Source organism: Monodelphis domestica, chromosome 1, assembly GCF_027887165.1.
Source record: "Monodelphis domestica isolate mMonDom1 chromosome 1, mMonDom1.pri, whole genome shotgun sequence".
NCBI lineage: Eukaryota > Metazoa > Chordata > Mammalia > Didelphimorphia > Didelphidae > Monodelphis > Monodelphis domestica.
The window spans coordinates 354,892,445-354,911,936 of NC_077227.1; positions in this window are offsets into that span (position 1 = coordinate 354,892,445).

Here is a 19,492-nt window from a genome sequence, read left to right on the forward strand (position 1 = left end):
AAGTCACTTGAGCCCCATTGCCTCGCCCTTACCACTCTTCTGCCTTGGAACCAATACACAATATTGACTCCAAGACGGAAGGTAAGGGTTAAAAAAAAAAAGAATCCCACAAAATCAAGTGCCCTCAAAACTCACATTTCAAAACAGATGCCATCTTGCTTGAGATTCCTGTTGTCTACTGATAGAGACCTGCATGAAGGAAAGCCCAGTACAGGGTGTTAGGAGCAAGGATCTTTGGAGAACTGCTTAGGTTTCAGGCCTCCTGTTTCAAGGCTGCCACATTAGTGTTCAGACTAGGTAAGTCATTAGCCTTGGGGAACTAAGGATGGAAATGAAGCCAGAAGGGCTTCCCTCCAGTGGAGAGGACTTTGCAGAAAGATTGGTCCAGGTCACAGGACATACATCATTGTGGCCACCAGCTCCTCAAGTTCTATGGAATATTGATCATCCCTCTGTGGATCCACTTAAAACTAAATTCCTACATCAGTTGGTATGAGCCAATACAGTCATTCTCCAGAAATTTCCCCCCCTTATTCAATTGTCCCATGGCATTCAAGTCATTCCAAGCAGATGAATGGCTCTGAAGCTGTGAGAAAGAGCCAGAAAGGCAGATCTAGAATTAGAAAGCTTCAAAATGAATAATAAAGTTGAAGTTTGAGAAGAAGGGCATCATGATATTCTCCAACCAATCTCCTTAGAACAGGGGAATCGGTTTTCATGACCTCTTTGTAATGTCCTGTATGACCTTGGGAAAATCATTTGCCCTATCTGAGCCTATTTTCACAACAATAATATAGGGGGAAAGTTTGGCTCGATGTTTCTAAATTATTTTCCAAATTGAATGTGCAATGTTCTAAGGTGTCTTCTAGCCCTGGAAAGTTATGGATATGCATAATTCTACTAAGGCAAAATGCAGGTTAAAGAATCAATTTAATGGGCATTGGTGAATCTTAATTGCCTCTTGGTTGGTAGAGAAGGATGGAAGGGATGGGACAGGAGCACAGCAATTATGAAAAGGGACACCATTCTCCTTGCAGCTGTTTGGGAAGAAGTACCTCTGCCCACCAGAGTAGTAGGAAATGATGAGATCCTAGAAACAGGAAGGAACAACAATCTCCTGGGTATCAAAGTAACAGAAGTAAATCAAATTTCTCTCCAAGTTCTGCTCTGAGATGGTGTGAGGAAGAGGATGAATTTAGGCCAGGGACCAACTTAAAACCCACCTTTTAAAATTTCCTTACAATCTGATTGGATTCTTAACTCAAGGTGGAATTCCAGATCCATTTATATGCCACTTTTTTAAAGTGGCAAGAACTTCTTTTCGATCTTGGTCATTGGGAATGTACCCTTCCCACCTCCACTTTTATTTTCATGTCTACTTCTACCTAGAATCAAGTGCTTCCAGCCCAGTGGCAGCAAAAGCCCATAGAAAAGAAGAAACATCCACTTACCTTACTGAGAAGTAGAGGAATGAGTTGCTCTCTCCACAGCCAGTTGACAAATGTTTCCTCAATGCTGATTTTGTCCTTTTATAGTGTCTTCTTTGATCTCTTCCTTCAAAAGTGGAAGAACTGGTTATCTCAGCATTCTAAGGAATCTTAGTCTGATGGGGACCAATATTCCTATGAAAGCCTTGGGTGTAATTTCTCCCCCCCCCCTTTTGTCGCCTTCCTGCCCTCAGACCACCAATTATGTTCCAACTATGACACATATTGAAATGGACTGGTTAAGAAATTCTAGCCAATGCCCAAAGGGTGCTAAAAGACTATCTGCCCTTTGGTCCAGCCATAGCACTGCTGGCTTTGTACACCAAAGAGATAATAAGGAAAAAGGCTTGTACAAAAATATTCATAGCTGCACTCTTTATGGTGGCAAAAAAAAATGGAAAATGAGGGGATGCTCTTCAATTGGGGAATGGCTAAAGAAATTGTGGTATCTGTTGGTGATGGAATACTATTGTGCTCAAAGGAATAATAAAGTGGAGGAATTCCATGGCGACTGGAACGACCTCCAGGAAGTGATGCAGAGCGAGAGGAGCAGAACCAGGAGAACATTGTACACAGAGACTGATACACTGTGGTACAATCGAAGGTAATGGACTTCTCCATTAGTGGCAATGCAATGTCCCTGAACAATTTGGAGGGACCTATGAGAAAGAACACTATCCACATTCAGAGCAAAAACTGTGGGAGTAGAAACACCGAAGAAAAACAACTGCTTGATCACATGAATCGAGAGGATATGGCTGGGGATGTAGACTCTAAATGAACATCCTAATGCAAACATCAACAACATGGAAATGGGTTTTGATCAAGAACACATGTAATACCCAATGAAAATTGCATGTTGGCTGCAAGAAGGGTGGGTGGAGGAGAGGGAGGGAAATAATGTGATTCTTATAACCAAGGAATAATGTTCTAAATTGACTAAATACATTAATTAAAATAAATAAATAAAATGTTTCAACAAAAAAAGAAAAATTCTAGCCAAAAGAAGCTAAGGGGTTGCTAGCTGCCTATCCCACACTAAGAATCTCATTCACACATTTCAGTTAGTGGCAGAATTTATTAGAGTGAACTCTTCTCATTCAATCTCTTTGGTGGGACAAGTGCACAGTGGGGAAACAGACAATTAATGCATGTAAAACAACTGTAGCAATTATAACAGTACCAAGACAATGGCAGTCGGGGTGTAAAGAAAGAGCTATGGATGTAGAATTGGAAGAACTGAGTTCGAAACTTATTTTAGGTACTTCCAAGATATGTGACATTAGACAAGTAATTTCCCCACATTGACTCTCAGTTTCCCCATTGTAAAGTGGTAATAATAATAATAATCACAATTAAACTGCTAACCTTACAGGGTTGATGGGGGAACGCTCATTTCATGAGCTGCAAAATGTTAGCAGAAATGTCAGCTACAGTTTTTATTTTCTTTAAAGATCACCAACTCAGTAGAACAGAAGTTTCTTGAAGGAAAGCACTATCACATTACTATCTTTGTACCATAGCACAGTTGTTATTGTTGTTCAGTCATTTCACTTGTGTCTGATTCTTTGAGACCTCACCTCATTTGGGGTTGTCTTGGCGAAGATACTGGAGTGATTTGCCATTTCCTTCTCCAGCTCATTTTACAGATGAGGAAACTGAGGCAAAAAGGGTTAAGGGATTTGGTCACACATCCAAGGCAGGATTTGAATTCAGGAAGATGAGTCTTCTTGACTCTAAGCCTGAAACTCTTTCCATTGTGCCACCTACCTGCCCCACATGGCACAAAGTATTATTTAACAAATGCTTGATGAGCTGAAATGACTTGAAATAATTTTTAAGCTTTAGAACATCTCAGAGGCCCATCCCTGGCTACTTACTCTCTAAAAGCCAAGTTAGGAAGGAAAGATGACTGTGGCGCCGACTTTCTCTGCAGACATGCTGATAGGCAGTTTTATTCGTGAACAGGAAGGCTAATATTAAAAGCACATCAGTGCCTTATCTTTCTTTCCTTCTCTCAAGAAATTGAGGGAGAAACTGACTCTGGTCATGGTTCCCCCTCCCATTCATCCCTTAACCAACAAAGAGAAAGTCTATTGAAAAACACAATAAGTAAAAAAAGAAGAATTAAAGAGGAGAAATCACAGGGTACACTTGAGTCGGCTTGAGTCAGCTTGTGTGAGCTTATTTTAAAATTTTCAATGTGAACAATTATATCTCAGAAATCAGCAACTACTACTATAAATCAGGGCTTAATTTATTGTGATTGTTTAGATTTAAAGCAATGGAGAAAGTGTTAATGATGCAGGTTAAAAGAAAAATGTTGTGCATATATATATATATAATACATATATATATATATATATATATATACACACACACACACACACACACACACATATATATATAAGCATTTGCCAACATACTCCTGATAAGATCAGTTATATCATAAGGGGATGTGGAGCTGTACATGGAAGATATCTGAGCTTTATATTCTCTTTTATGTTGAGTTTTCACCTATCAAAATATAAACTTCTTGAGAGAAGGGACCATCTTGTTTTCTTGATTTTGTATTCCCAGTGCTTAGTCCAGGACCTGGCATACTAAGCATTTCATAATTTTTATAAGTTCCACCTTGACTTCCTGTATCTGACACAGCATCTAGAATAATGCTGAACATAGCATAAAATCTAAGATGTTGGAGCTAGGAGAACACTAGGAAATCCTCTAATCAAGGGCAGCTAGTAACTAACACAATGGATTGAGCACCAAGCTTGACATCAGGAAGACCTGGGTTTAAATCTGGCCTCAGAAACTTCCTAGCTGTGTGACCCTGGGCAAGTCAGTTCACCTTAATTGTGAGAGAGGAAAGAAACAAAGACAGAAGTAAAGAAACAAAGAGAAGGAAGGAAGGAAGGAAGGAAGGAAGGAAGGAAGGAAGGAAGGAAGGAAGGAAGGAAGGAAGGAAGGAACGAACGAACGAACGAACGAAGAGAGAGAGAGAACTTCTAGTCCACACATATAAGGCAATTGAAGTCTCAGATAGGAAAATAATTTGCCCAAGATAATACCATGGTTAGTGACAGAGCACACAGAAGGTACTCAATAAATACTTGTAGATAGATTGTAAATTGTCTTCTACTATAGACCTGGACATCAGATGGGATTTCCATATGCAGTTTAAGATAGGAATATAGGATAGTGACAGAAAGAATCTACATTTACCCTCACCATTTAAGACTAAAATGGAAGTTTGGGTATTTTAATTCTGTTATTGTATAATTTAAGTTGGATCCAAAGGTGGACTTAAAAAACACTAAACATTCTTGAATTCCTCACTCTGTGAAAAATATTCCCTTTATATAATGGAAGAGCTGCAAAATAAATGCTTTGAGATCACAGAATAACCACAGAATGAAATAGGTTATCTCAAAAAGTAGTTTAGCACTCCCTTACTTTCAGTCTTCAAGCAAAAGTGGTATAACACTATTTTAGAAGATTCTTAGAAAGGTATGGTTGGACATAGGTGGCCTCAGAATTTCCTTCAGATTCTGGAATTCAGTGCTTCTATGAAGTACTTGGCACCAGGGGATAGAAATGATATCTTTTAGATAGAAAGTAGACTTTTTCTAGAATACAATGAGAAGAATCAATTCCATTTAAATTCCAAAGCCTTTTCCCTCAGCTTAGAACATTTCTTGCCATATTCCAAAAGATTTCTCCTCCTCAAAAACATGTTAGTCATAGCAGAAGGGAAGGCCCTGGGGTAAATTAATTTCTATATACTTCAAAGGACTTGGTGGGAAAAAATGAAGTCCAACAAGACACTTTGACTCAAGTGACCAAGGGACTAAGATGAAGCAGGTCCAACGAGGTCAGAATAGCCAAAGGGAGAGTTCATCATGGCTTAGTGGCCCTTCAGGAATCAACTAATCCTCTTCCCTCTCATAACCTCAAACAAGAAATTTAGGATTCCTGAAGCCAGGGAGACATGCCCAGGATGTTAAGTATAAATCCCTATCCTCTGAGATTTTCTGTCCTCAGAAGTAAGGAGTCTAAAACAAGTTATAGTAGCTTCCAGGATGGGCATGCCATCATCACTCCACTCTTACAGGAGTTTCAGCCACCTGGCTACCCCCTGTTCTTTGTCAAACTGTAGCAGGGACTGGCATGTCCATTTGTTATGAGCCTCAGAATAGAGAAAGGTAAGTCCTACCTCAACCTGTTATGAGAAGGTAATAGAATTTCATAGTTGTATGGAATCCTAGAGATATCATCATCTAAAGCAGCAATTCCTTCTAAAACTCCCCCAATAAGCTGTTATCTAGCTACAACTTGAACACCTAAAGTGGCAGGAAATTCTCTACCTAACAAGGAAATAAATTAGGTTATTAGGCAGTTCCAAGTGTTAGAAAGTCCTTCCTTGTTAAGCAAAAATCTGCCTTCCTTTAATTTCCACCCACTGTTCTTAGTTCTGCCCTCTGGGGTCAAACAAAAAAAAAGTCTTTTCTCTTATCTATGTGATAGTTTTTCAGAGTTACCAATGACCTCTTTTCTTATAGGGATACATATCATTTTAACTTATTGAGTCTCTCAAAATTTTTTGTTTTGTTTTGTTTTTCTTTTTCCCCTCTTTTTTTAATTACCTTTTGATGATTCTCTTGAGTTCTGTGCTTGGGCATCAAATTTTCTGTTCAGGTCTGGTCTTTTCTTTACAAATTCTTGGAATTCTTCTATTGTGTTGAATGACCATACTTTCTCCTGTAAGAATATAGTCAGTTTTGCTGGGTATAGTTTTTCAAATATTAAAAGACTACCCCAAATCTTCTCTCCATTAAACTAAATATTCCCAATTCTTTCAACTAATCATCAGATGACATGATTTTGAGTTGCTTGATCATCCTGGTTACTCACCTTTGAATGCAATTTGGCTTATCAATGTCCTTCTGAAATTGTGGTACTCAGAACTGCTCATAATACTTCAAATGAGATACAATAGAACAGAGGACAGTTGGGAACTTTTCCTTGTTTTTGATACTAGATCACTATTAATGAAACCTAATAAGCTATTAATGCATTTTGCTTTAAAGTGGACATGAGGTGTGAACTGGAATGACCTCCAGGAATTGATGCAGAGTGAAAGGAGCAGAACCAGGAGAACATTGTACACAGAGACTGATACACTGTGGTACAATCAAATGTAATGGATTTCTCCATTAGTGGCAGTGATCCTGAACAACTCAGAGGGATTTAGGAGAAAGAATGCTATCTGCATCCAGAGGAAGAACTGTGGGAGTAGAAACACAGAAGAAAAACAATTGCTTGATCACATGGGTTGATAGAGATATGACTGGGGATGTAGACTCTAAGAGATTATCCTAATGCAAATATTAATAATATGGAAATAGGTCTTGATCAATGACACAAGTAAAACCCAGTGGAATTGTGCATCAGCTATGGGTGGGGGAGGGGAGGGAAAGAACACAATTCTTGTAACCATGGTAAAATATTCTAAATTAGTTAATTAAATAAAATTTTCCCATTCAAAATGAATGAATGAATGAAGTGGACATGAGGAAGAGCTTTGTAATACCACTGTGACAGCTATCATCTCTTCTTTAATACTTCAAAGATCTGTAATTTCATCAATGCAGCTACTCCCTCAGCTGGTGCAGGTAACAACCTCCAATCGTGGGTTTGAGAGTTATTGTGGTTTAAAAATGTATCCCCCTTTGGGTGGTGAGCCTCTTCTCTTTTAACTAGTTGAATCCTTGAATAACATTAAAAGAAATGCATTGCTGAGACCATATTTAGGATCATAGGATAAATTATAAATGATAAACTAAGAAACAACTAGAAATAATGGAAAACTGGAGATAATGTAGTCTAACCTCCTCTTCTTTACAGTTGAGGATACTAAGGCAAAGAGGAATTAAGTGACTCCAGTACATACAACAAATGGTTCATTCAGGATTTGAATTCAGTTCCCATCATGCCAAGTTCAGGATTCTTTCTATAGTAACACAAAAACTGCCAAGAGCTTGTGGTCCACTTTCCTGGCATTCATGAAAGTAAGGTCAAAAGTAGATATCAAAATGGGACTTTCATTTTTCCAAATAAAATAAGAATAATAACCCCCCATGAAAGCCCCAGCTAGGAAGTACATTGTATAGAGTACCAGGCTCAGAGTCAGGAAAACTCATATGGCCTCAGACAATTACTGGGTGAGTGACCCTGAGCAAGTCACTTAACCCTGTTTGCCTCAGTTTCCTCATCTATAAAATGATCTGGAGAAGGAAATGGCAAACTACTCCAGTATCTTCATCAAGAATACTGCAAATGGGGTCACAAAAATTCAGACACAACTAAAATGACTGAACAACAATTTTCCAAATAAGGAAATGGGTTCAAAGACAGTAAGTGGTTTGTCTGGGATCATCTGACCCTGGAAATGGGAATGGAACCTAGCTAGGTCTTTGAGTTCCAAAGCTGTCAAACTGGAGATGTGGGTAAGGCAGAACTGAGCTGTGACTTCCCACAGAGCTCTTTCTTACGTCCTGAGAAATGATTTTAGATGAGCAGAGTTCAGGCTTCTTACTCCTCCTGTCAGCTTCTCACCTGCAATCCCATTATCACCACAGTTGTCTTAAACAGCACACTTCCAGGCCTTGGCCTTCTTACATTTTTAGTAGCCCCAGTTGACTCCTTTAAAGAGAAGAGTATTGTGTAGTAAAGTTTAACTAAAATAGGAAAGGGAGCCACTAAACAACATGTGAGAACCCTGTGTATTACATATTGACTTATTATTGAAATATAATCTCTATGTTTATTGTTTTTTAATTTGATGTTTTTAATTTTAATATTTTAATCTGGTTTGAGCAATACTCAAGAATTTCACAGGTATAATGCAAGCTGGGTGGGTTTTTTTGCTTTTTTTTTTAACCCATATCTTCCATCTTAGAATCAATACTGTGTATTGGCTCCAAGGCAGAAGAGTGGTAAGGGCTAGGCAATGGGGGTTAACTGACTTGCCCAGGGTCACACAGCTAGGAAGTGTCTAAGGCCAGATTTGAACCCAGGACCTCCCTCTGGGCCTGACTCTCAATCCACTGAGCTACCCAGCTGCCCCCCAAGCTAGGTGTTTGACATCTCTGACGGAGTGGAAAGACACTGGCTTTAGAAGCAGAAGATGCATTTTCATGTTCCATTTTTAACTCTTGTTAGTTCTATTAATTTAATTAAGTTGTGTTCTCATCTTTTCAATTTCTTCATTTAAAAACAGGGCTATAATTCCTGCCATATCTAATTGAGAAGAGATGTGTGGAAAGTAGTTTGTAAATCTACTGTTTCACTTTATATTCATGGTTGTCAAAGTTTTTGGTTTTATAGGACCCCTTACCACTCTTAAAAATTATTATTTATTAAATGTGTTGATTGGTTATGTTTAATTTATTTCTCTTCTTCCTGGAGGGAGGGGGGAAAGGAAGAGATATAAGAAAAACGTAGATGATATAAAAACAAGAGAAATCAAAAAATATTTATCTTAATATTGTGAATAACATAAATCCAAGATATCCAATATCTGCACTATAACACGAACATCAGTGTACAGTATGGCTTTGGATTGAATGTGTTGGATTTGGAGGATCTAATAGGACAAAGCATTAAGTCTAACTTTGGATAACTCATTTCAATATCAACGGATATTTAAGTGCCATGAAGTACCATTTATTATGTGTGAGATACTGTGCTGGAGTATAAAAAGAGAGCTACAGCATGATTTAACCCAACTCTGCGTCACTTAATTCTAGCTGAAGTATAAGCCAAGCCATCACCCTTGTAAATTCTCTGGTGTTCTTTGAAAACAAAAGATCAATAACATCAACACAGGCACATACATATACTGTTCTCAGGGAATTTATAATCTACTAAGAGAATATACACATACACAAATTAGCATGCAATGTAAAAAATAATAAACCAAAGACTAGGCCATTGACATTTATTAGAAGTGAAAAAAGGAAGCAATTACTTTCACTTGAGGATAGGAAAAGTTTGATGAAACAGTTTGAACCTTAACTGGTCTAGAAAGAGATAACAAGCAAATTCCATTCCTGGAAGTAAACAGAAATAAAAACTTTGGAACAAATGATATGATACACAAAATATGAAAGCTGTAAAGGAACTTTTTTAAACTCTTACCTTCTGTCTTGGAGTCAACACTGTGTATCAGTTCCAAGGCAGAAGAGTGGTAAGGGCTAGGCAATGGGGGTCAAGTGACTTGCTCAGGGTCACTCAGCTGGGAAGTGTCTGAGGTCAAATTTGAACCCAGGACCTCCCATCTCTTGGCCTGGCTCTCAATTCACTGAGCTACCCAGCTGCCCCCAAAGAACTTTTTTAAGGATTGAGGAATGGGGGTGGAGTAGAAAAGAAAGAAAATAAATGTTTGTTGGTTGAAAAAATTTTTTAATTTTAAAAATATATCAGATCTAGAAAGGGATTGTAATGCATTGAATATGAGTCAGCAAATGCCTTAAGGATCATTTAATCAAAGAACTTCCCCCACTTTTTTCACAGATGAAGAAATCAAGACTTAGAAAGGTAAAATATCTTGCCTTAGATCAAATATAGCATGTCAATTAATGACACTGCCAAAACTAGAACTCTGATCTTTTTTGCTCCTAGTTCTGTGATCTTTCTACTACACCTTGGTGATTTTTACAGTAAAATGATGAACAAAGATGATGAGTGCAGTTGGAATAAGGTAAAAAGAAAAAAAAAGGGCTAGGAGGCTGAACCTTTACATAATAATTCTCAAAAGTTCTTATCACTCAAATCTCAAGATGATGCCATTACTCAAATATTTCAAGTTTCATCACATCTTAGAAATAATTTCAAAACCTCTCAGGAAATCAGATAATCTTGACACCACTAATAGCAACAAGGATTTAAAGCATTCATTCAAGAAGTATTTGTTGAGCACCTACTGTGTACAAAAAAAAAAATTGAGTGAAGCTTTCCTAGAATGAAGAATGAATTCACCTTTAAGGTCTTTTTTTTTCCTTTTGAAATTCATACTTATCAGAAAAGTTAATCTGAAAGTAATAGGGGAAAATAAATTACTGAAAAAGGTATCTCTGATTTTAAGAGCTTGTAAAATTTCCTTCTCAAATAAGACTTTGGATGATGACAAGGATAAAACAGATTAGTCCTTAATCTACTCAGGAAACATGTTAAGTTTACTTGTTTTTGCAGTTTAAGACCTGTACTTATAATGACTTCTCACCAATATAAGTATCATTTCAGTGCTGCATCTGTATGTACTTTTTTTGAGACTGGATCTCCCTATTTTACTAAGTTTAGAAATTGCAGTGACTATTCACTGACCTGATTGAGATCTGGCCTATTTCTCCCCTTCTCAGGAAGCGTAGGGTCTCCCTCCCCCTCCACACAGAGGGGTTCACCATATTGGTGACAGACTAAGGACACCCAACTGGCTTTAGCCCACTGTATCACAGACCTCCTTAGCTCCATCCACCATCTGCTAACCCCCCCCCCCCCATAGCAGGGAATGTAGTGCTTAACCTCATGCCTAACTAGCCTACATTTTGATAATTTTATCCATTTGAAAGGGATGATATTTTGTTCATTTCTCTCTTAAAAATCAGTGAAGTCAGGGACGAGGGTTGCAGACCTTTTGGAAGGAGGTAATATTGTTTCCACAGTTCTTGACAAATGGAAAATAATGTTTAAGGTTCTTTTGACCATTTGTTTTTAACTATAGCTCAAAATATAAGGAGTCTCTTTACATCTGTGACTTATAAAGCCTAAACAGAATGGCATATAACAAAGAACTAAAAGCAGATTACCCTTCTAACAAAGTTAAATGAGATATGAATATAAAGCATTAAAAATGTCCTAATCGGTCCCAAGGACTAGATGCATACAAGTAGAACCAAAATGTTTTTAAATATTAGAAGATCAGAATATACTTATATATGAAACAGAATTATAAAGGGAGTATTATAGTACAACTGTGGCTATAACCTTATATTAAAATTTTAAAAATATTTCTTAAGTCTTCATCTCCCAAACAAACTCTACAATAAATTTATTATATGAATTTGTGCAAGTCACTTCCTAGTCTTTGGGCCTCAGTTTCCCCACTTTTAAAATGTTGGGGCTTGTCTAATATTTAAGGATCTTTCCAAATCTACTATTGTATGTTTTAGGATGTCTTCTCATTCAGACATTCCATGTTCCAAATTTCCTTTTTCCTCTACCATTATACTGTTCTACATTTTCAAGTTCCTTCCAGCAGTACTCTTATATTCTACTTTCATGGCAGAGTATTAGAACAGTAGAAAATGCACTTTTCCTCCTGTATCAGTGCTGATGAAAGGAACTGTATTTCTTTTTCACTATCTTGCCAATTAAAAATAATAATAATGGCTAACATTTATATAAAGCTAACTATGTGCCAGGCACTTTACAATTACTTTTTCATTTGATACAACCACCTTGAGAGGTAGGCACTATTGTTATACTCATTTTACAGATGAGGAGACTGAGGCTAGGTGATTTACCCCAAGTCACAGAGTTAAAGTATTTGTGGTCAGATCTTCCTGACTCCAGATCCAGAATTCTAATCCACTTAGTCTTCTGTTGTTATTCAGTCATTTCAGTCATGCTTGACTTTTCACAATGCCATTTGAGGTTTTCTTGACAAAACTACTGTAGTTTGTAATTTCCTTCGCCAGATCATTTTATAGATGAAGAAACTGAGGTAAACAGGGTTGAGTGACTTACTCCGGGTCACACAGTAAATGGCTGAGGCTGGATTTAAACTCAGATCTTCCTGACTCCAGACCTGACTCTCTAGCCACTGTACAACCTAGCTGCCCCTAAACATCTAGATGCCCTTAGATGTTTTTGACTGAGGGAAGGCAGAAGATTATTGCTCTCAAAATGAATGGATTTTTTTAGCATTTCATCAGTAATCCCAAATCTTTTTCTTGGGAAAGTAAGGAGGGAAGGGAAGGAGAAGGGTGAGATTCAGTATTTCCCTAATTTAAAAGATCATTAAATCTGACAATTAAGGGACCATTAGTACTTTTGGAGAGTTCCATTTAAATGAGTTGAAAGATGGGCTATAAGAATTTTTTAAAACAGAGTATTATAAACAGACTTTCCAAGAAATTTGGCAACAATGAAAGGAGATATAGGATGAGAGCTAGCAGGAATGGAAGGCTTTTTTAACTTGTATTTGTTAAGAGTTTGGTTCATTCTACTCTGGTTGTAGAGTTGAATGTCTGGAAGGAGGAAGAGAAAACCAAATAAAACTTCTATAGCTCAACAATGTTGCTCCACAGCTAATTGGATAGATTTATAAGACAGTTACAGTTGGAAGTGACTTCAGAGATCATACAGATCAATCTCCTTTATGTATATGTGAGGAAACTGAATCTCAATGATGTAGCTCAGGTGTCAGGTCCCATAGGTAGTAAGATGTAGATCTAAAATTTGAATCCAGGTCTTTTGACTCCAAGTTTGATGTGGTTCCTTCCCCCAACTCTTTGCTGTCTTTAATTTTTAAGCCCTTACCTTATGTCTTAGTCTATCTTAGTATCAGTTCTAAGACAGAAGAGCAGCAAAGGCTAGGCAATAATTTTGATTTACTCAAGGTTATACAACAAGGAAGGATCTAAAGCTAGATTTGAATCCTGGCCCTCCCGACTCCAGGTCTAGCTTTCTATCCACTGTACTACTTAGCTGCCCCTTTTGCTATCTTTCTGGTATTTCTAGGTCTTTCCCAGTGTGCCTCTGTTCTAGCTTGTGCTATATGTGGCCTCTGCAGAAGCACTGGTTTGTGCTACAAACCACCTGAGTTTATGACACTGAAGGCATGTGGCCAAGATTAATTTTTTATTTTATATTTTAGGTTCCTCCTGAGTTCCTCATTTTCCTGAGCATGCTATCAACCTTGAGAGTGGGGGAGGGGGGGTTAGTAAATAAGAGACCTTAAAAATTCAAAATATGTAGTGTGCCATATTTCCTTAAATGAGCTAAAAAAGCAAAACAAAAAAAGGGGGGGCATGACAGGAAAAGAGTGTAGCAGAAAGATGTCTGATCTGAAAGTCAGGGGACTTAGAAGTTTGAGCTTCCTATTTCTGTGGGAAAAGGTTGAGTGGGGGGGGGAGGGTAGAATCAGTATTTTTCAAAATGCAGGAAATATGAAGCTTTGGAGGGTTCTGAAATTGTGAAAAAGTCCAGAAATTGAGTTTGGGGGATGAAAAATTGAAAGGAGAGAAGGTAAAGCCAAAAGAGGAGAACTTGAACTAAAAAAAGTCAATCTAAAGGAGAAAGATTTCAAGAGGAGGACTCAGGTAGGAGCTCTGAAGATGGTGTAGGATATAGAAAGAAGAATATAAGGATGAGAAATGGGCCTAATGGAAAAAGTAAAGAGAGTTCAGAAGAAAATTGGTAAAGCAGAACAAAAAATAAAAAAAAGAAAGGACATCCAGGTTGGTTGTCAAGAAGTTATAATGAGGGGGAAGCTGGGTGACTCAGTGGATTGAGATCCAGGCCAAGAGACAGGAGGTCCTAGGTTCAAATCTGACCTCAGACACTTCCTAGTTGGGTGACCCTGGGCAAGTCACTTAACCCCCGTTGCCTAACCCTTACCACTCTTCTGCCTTGGAACCAAAACTATCTAGTTGGTTCCAAGGCAAGAAGGTAAGGGTTATTAAAAATAACAAAATTTTTAAAAGTCACAATGAGGTAAATGGGTACTGCCTCATTAGTACCTATGTGTTTTCTCAAGATCCTCAGGGAGAAGACTTGGCAACTCCAAAATGGAAGATTTCTAATAAGTGGTTGGCCATACCATTTCTTCAGGGAGGCTATTATCAAGAAGAACAAAGAACAGAAGATCTAATTTCCAACAAAAATCAGAGAGCAAGAAGGACTTTGTAAGTACCTGCAATAGACTGTGCTACACAGTATCTGTATTTCTGTAGATCTACAACAATCAGTCAACATTTATTAAAGACCTACTATGAGACAGGTGCTGTGCTAAGTTCTGGGGATACAAAGAAGCAAAAGGCTAGGACATCACTATCTAAATGGGGGAGCCAACTTGCAAACAAATATGTCAAACAAGCTATATGCAGGATAAAAAGGAAATGATTTTTAGAGGGGAGGCACTAGAATTAAGAGGGGTTGGGAGAGGCTTCTTGTAATATATGGGATTTTAGTTGAGACTAAAAGAAAGCCAGAGGAGTGAGTAGGTGTATTTGAGGAGGGAGAGCATTCCAGGCATAAACAAATATCTTGTTCTTGGAACAACTAAGAGGCCAGAATCATTGGATTGAAGATTACGTGGCAGAAAGGAACATGTAAAAAGAATGTAATGGTCAGAGGAGTTAGGTTACAAAGGGCTTTGAATGCCAAACAAAGGGGTTTGTATTTGATCCTGGAGGCTATAAAGAATGGCTGGAATATATTATGTCGGGGGTCTGGCAGAGGGTATGATACATACTTGGACCTGCACTTCAGGAAAATCACTTTCATGGCTGAAGGATGAGTTGAAGCCAGAGAGACTTGAGGCAGGCAGACCCACCAGCAGGCTGTTGTAATGGTCCAAGCATGGACAGGCTGTCAGAGATGAGCAACTATTTTTTATGCTCAAAATGAATGCTGGTCTCCCTCTAAAGAGAAGATGAAGCATCTATAGGAATGTATCCCCATTCTCCAGTTCAGTAGGAAGAACAAATTGTTTGTTTTAATTAGAAAGGCTACAATGTGGTAACAAATGGATTTAGAGATGTAATGGGGAATGGATTAGGAGGGTTCAAGAATGTGACATAGAAAAGAAAGACCAATGAAGACTTGAAACCAAGTAACAGAAACAATAAAGCTTTTTCCAAAGAGGAAAGAGCTTGACTCTCTGAGAATGACGAAACTGCTATCTCTTATCCTCTAAAGAAGAATGAATGACATGGAGTCATAGCTAATGTCAGAGGTGAGAGATCACACAGTGAAGGCCAAAGGAAGAAGTAATGAGATGTGATGGTTGGTGATTTCCTGCTGAGGAGTAATTGGGTAGATATTTGTTGAGCTGATAATGACAGAGGTCTGCTTTCTTCCTGGGGCATGTGTCCAAAAATGATGGGGAATCTTCCCAAGGCTTTTTTTTCATACTGGATGACTACTACCTACTTTGACACTGCCAGAAAGAATTTATGAAGCATTACTAACTAAAGACTATAAAGTCTTGGGTGAGGAACAGAAGACTTTTAGGAGGCCCAGGTAATGTGTTTTCATCACTTCTTTTGATCAAAGGCAAGTGCTTCAAAAGAGAAATAGAGATTTGGGAAGTAAAAAGCTAATTAAAAAGATGTCTGAGAATTGGTTTTAGAACTTTGGATCATGGCTTAAACTTTCAAAATGATAAGACTCCTGATCAAAGATGGAGTGTGTCTATAAAGGCTAGTAAGAAGGCATTTGCCTAAAATCTTTCAAACCTAATTAAAGGAGCTTTAAATTGTAAAGGGATAGATAGAGTGGGAGAGAAAAACGACTCCACTAAGCTACATGCCAAAGAGAAAAGTTACAGTGTTGTAAGAAAAATTGCAGTAGAGATGCCTAGAAATGCATAGAAGATTAGCTGAAGAAAAGAGATTGCAATAAGACCCATAGCTATGTCATCATGGCAATAATATCATATATATCTACACACAAAGTGTACAAAATATGGGCAACAAGCAACTTGAATCACAGCTCCTAATCCAAAAAGTCAAATTTGACCTAAAGCTATCAGATTTGGAATAAAGAGAGCCACCAACTTGAATGGCTCTGGAAGGCTAACTTAAACAAGTATCTTAATCAAAAGGGACAAGAGGGAGAAGCAGGAGGAAGGAGGAAGGAAGAGTAACATTTTCTGTCAAAAAAAAATGAGGAAATCAAGGAAACAGAGATGTTAGTAGAGAATATTTGATCGAAGAACCTGAGGCAGAAACAAAAAGGATGTCCCTGAAGCAAATAACAGAACACAGAGAAAGGAGGAAGTAGATGAGATGGAGCTTCAGCTTGCCAAAGACATGTGATATAGTAGTTACAGGGGACTTCAATTAAACAGATTGGTTGGAGCACTCTGCCAAAAGTAGAACAGATAATCATTTCTAGACAATTCAGCAAGGGAAAATTCTATTCTGTGTCTGATTTTGGCCAACAAGGAGGAAGTGGTTGCTGAAGTTGAAATGATGGGGACCTTAGAGAGAAGTGATCACTCCAGCTTAAAATTTGTGACAGAGAAAGAGGTAATCTGAAGATGATCAGACAGGCACCCTTGTTTCAGGGAACAGATTTCCTGGGGTTCTGAGAAAGGATATCCCAATGCCAGAAACATTACAAAGGTCATCCCAGGAGACTTAGAAAGCTCTCAAGAATGCATTCTAAAGACACAAAGAGAAATAATTTCAATGGGGAAGAAAAAGAAAAATCACTTCAAATTGCTTTGTGGTACATCTAGAAAAGAATTGTGGGAGTAGAAATCTAGAGGAAAATGTATGATTTATCACTTGTTTATATGGGCATATGACTCGGGATTTTGGTTTTAAAAATTACTTTATTACAAAAATGAATAATATGGAAATGAGTTTTGAGTGATAATATATGAATAACCCAGAAAAAAATAAGCAAATTGCTTTGTGTTAGCAAAGAAATAGAAAATTGAGTAGCTACCATTTGGGGAATGGATGAACTTTGGTATGAGTGTAATGGAATTACTGTTCACAGAATCACTCAATTTGAGTTTAAAGGGACCTTAGTGGCCATCCAGTCCAATCCATATCTTGAAAGGAATCCCCACTAGAACATGTAGGACACAGGGTGGGTCATGTAATCTCTGCTCGAAGATCACCAAGAGGAAATTCACTACTTCCAAAGCACTTCAATGCCATTTTTTGACAACTCTAATTATTAATGGGGGCTTTTTCTGCCACCAACCCTAAATTTGCCCTTTTTTGCAACAGACTACAGGCACTGTCAATTTTTATGAAGACACAATGTTGGAAGGAGTAGCTAACAGAGGGTGACAAAGTCAGGATTAATTCAAGTCATGGCAAGTCAATCTTGAGCCAAATCTAATGCGATGAAATTAGATAGGTATTAATATAGTCTTTACATTTTACATTAGGTTTAAAAGATTTTTACTGGGTTCAAAAAACAAAGCCACATGGGGAAAATGTGACAAGACAACAGTTCAACTTAATAAACTCTGAGGGTTTTGGTAGACTGCAAGCTCAATGTGAGTTGCCTTTTCCTCCCCCAACCCCCACAAAAAAAGTCATTAATGCCTTATGAGAGGCAGGTGTCTAAGATTAAGAGATAGCTCCAAGATTGGCCAATATGACAGTAAAGGAAAATAATAAATGGGGATGTGGCAAAATTTGGACACTAATGCATTGCTGGTAGAGTTGTAAATTGACACAACCATTCTGGAAGGCAATTTGGAACTATGCCCAAAGGGTTTTAAAAGAATGATCTAGCAATACCACAACTAGGTCTGTACCCCAAAGAGATTAAAAAATGAGAAAGGACCTTTTTGTATAAAAATATTTATAGCTACTCTTTTTATGGTAGCAAAGAATCAGAAACTAAAGGGATGTCCTTCAATTGGGGAATAGCTGAACAAAATGTAGTACATGATGTTGATACTATTGTGCTATAAGGAATGTTAAAAGGGATGATTTCAAAAAGAGCTGGAAAGACCTACATGAACTGATGCAGAGAAAAATAAGCAGAACCAGGGAACAGGGGAGGGAGACAACATAAATCATGTAGATCATGTAGCTTTGGAAAACTTATTTTTTGGAATAAATTATTTATTGGAATAAAGATAAAACTAAAAAAAAGGGGAGAGCAATAGCTCAACTATACTGTGTTGCCAGATTTAATGTGTTGTGTTCAATTCTAGATGACACATTTTAGCAAAGACATCCAGCTAGAGTGCATCTGAGGAGGGTGTTCTGTTCGGCAATAGGTCTCAAAACCATGCCACATGGAGATCTTGCTGTAGGATGAGAGATGTTTGGCTTACAGAAGAGAAGGCCTACAGGAAACAAGATAGTTGTCTTTAATTTTGTTTTAAGGGATATAACATGAGGATGGAATTAGACTTATTCTGCTTAGCTCCAGAAAGCAGAACTAGGAACAATGGATGAAAGTTACAGAAAGGAAATTTAAGCATCATGTAAGGAAAAATATTCTAATAATTAGTGCTATCACCAAGTGAAATGGGCAAGTTTCATAGGGGATTCTTCCTTTCAGCTGAGCTGTTGTTTGGGATTTGTGTAGTAGAGGCAGTTAAAAAAAATATTTTTCCATGTTTACATGATTCGTTTTCTTTCCTTCCCCCCTCCCAGAGCCGACAAACAATTCCACTGGGTTTTACAAATGTTATCACTTGATACCTATTTCCATATTATTAATTTTTGCTATAGAGTGATCTTTTAAAGCCTAAAGCCCAAATCACATACCCACATATACATGTGATAAGTGATGTCATATGTTTTCTTTTGCATTTCTACTCTCATAGTTCTTTCTCTCAATATGGATAGCATTCTTTCCCATAAGTCCTTCAGGAGTGTCCTGGCTTGTTGCAGTGCTACTAGTAGCATAGTCCATTACATTGGATTTTTCCACAATATTTTACTTTCTGTGTACAGTATTCTTCTGGTTCTGCTCATTTCACTCTGCATCAGTTCATTGAGGAACCCAGTTCATATAGAAATCCTCCAGATCATCATTCCTTATAGAACAATAGTATTCCATCACCATCATAAACCATAATTTTTTCAGCCATTCCCCAATTGAAGGGCATCCCCTCATTTTCCAATTTTTTTGCTACCACAAAGAGAGCAGCTATGAATATTTTTATATAAGTATTTTTCCTTACTATCTCTTTGAGGTACAAACCAAGTAGTGGTATCTCACTTTGTACA